Source organism: Arachis ipaensis, chromosome B01, assembly GCF_000816755.2.
Source record: "Arachis ipaensis cultivar K30076 chromosome B01, Araip1.1, whole genome shotgun sequence".
In the NCBI taxonomy this organism is placed as follows: domain Eukaryota; kingdom Viridiplantae; phylum Streptophyta; class Magnoliopsida; order Fabales; family Fabaceae; genus Arachis; species Arachis ipaensis.
The window spans coordinates 28,940,719-28,942,548 of record NC_029785.2 but is presented as its reverse complement, the minus strand read 5'-3'; positions in this window follow the sequence as shown (position 1 = coordinate 28,942,548).

Genomic DNA, 1,830 nt, shown 5'->3' with positions numbered 1-1,830 from the left:
AATTGCCCTAATATTATATTTTTTTAGTAATTAATTAATTATTTATCTAAGAGTGATTTTAACTAATATTATCCAAACAATATTTATTTTATCAAAATCAATTTTAGTAAAAATTGTCAAACATAAATCATGTTGGCACAAACTCACTTCTATCCAAAATCACTTCCATTCAAACTCCAGTTTGTCCAACGTGAATCCAAACACACACTTTATTTTGTGGTAAGTTTGGATTGACTGTGTATATTGAAGAAAATTTTTTTTGTGTGTTTTATACTAATAAAAAATCAAACTTTTTTTTTGGTTCACTCAACTGATTTTTTGCCATGAATTGGACTGTATTAATTTGGTGATTAGTTATTGGTTAAACTTGAATTAATCGATTAGTTTGGATTTTCAAAACCACTTCAATCGAATCAGGCTTACACCATTTTCAGAACATTTTTAAAGGAAATACAATTTGTCTCAGCAATTTCATTTTAATTTGTTTTTAAAAATAATACAAAGAACGAATTTGTTTTTCAAAAATGAAAAAAAATTACAAACCCCAAAGCTTTCTTAATTTGGAATTCGCCCACTATATCTTGAAAAAACATGAGAAACCTCATTTTTAGCCGCTCCTTCTCAATTCTAGTTTTCAGCAACAATGACAGAATCGGTTATATTTGCATTGACTTTTATCTTGGAGGTTCGTTTGTGTTCTTTGTGTTGTCGTTTTTAGCAGCAGACACTATTATTAGATGAAAGTTATAGTTATTGGTCTTTCATTGGCCCTTAGGTTATTGTTAAGTCAAATTAAAGATGAAGTTTCCAATTACCGGATTACATTACATGGAATGCTTGCATAACTTCTCAGAAAATTTATTCTGTAACTCATTTTTAAATTTAAAGTTTTTATTTTTTTATTATTTTTAAAATGAGTCATTTGATACAAAGTAAATGATTAATTTGGTGTATATGTAATAATGATATAGTGAATAACATGAAGACAAATAACATTGTGACACGTGGTATAATCCGACACGTGGCAAAATAATATTGTGACACGTGACATAATATCCATGTCAGTATGCTATGTGTTGTTGACCGATTACGTCATCATACCGTTACACGTGCACGTGTTACCAAAGGTCCACGTCATCGAGCCACGTCAATGCATCGTTAACGGAAAACGGATCAGGACTAATATAGTATAATTTTTTCAATCTCAAAAATATAATTAGTACAATTAAAATCTCAGAGACGATTTTAGTACATAGCGTGAATTTCAGGACCACTTTAAAAATTTAGTCGTAGTAAGGGATAGCGACGTGCTACTTCATTTCTGAAATCATGGATTCTAACCTAAAGTAGCAGATCTCTTGCTTATTTATTTATTATTTTAAAAGAAGAACCAGAATGTAGATCTCGTACATGAGCATTCTTCACTACTACACATTTTAATTTGTATATTATTGAGCATTTTCTTTCATTAAATTTTTTACAGCAAAGTAAATCTCCACTTTAAATGTTTTGATACAGTATGATCACGTTATCCTCTTTCTATCCTTCTTATTTGAACTTCCATGGCCTTCATGGTTGCAGTTTTATCGAAGAGGGGTGGTAGTGAAAAATGGTACGAAATTATTGGGAAAAAAAAAACAAATTGATTAACGCACGATGGACCTTAAAAAAAATTAATTGTAGAAATAGAATTGAAATTTATTTTAAAAATTAAATTTTAAAAATATTTTAAAAAATTTAAAAATATTAAAAACAAAAAATATATTTTACAAAAAATCTAAATATCAAATTATATTTATTTTTAAAGATTTTTTTAAAATAAATTACTTT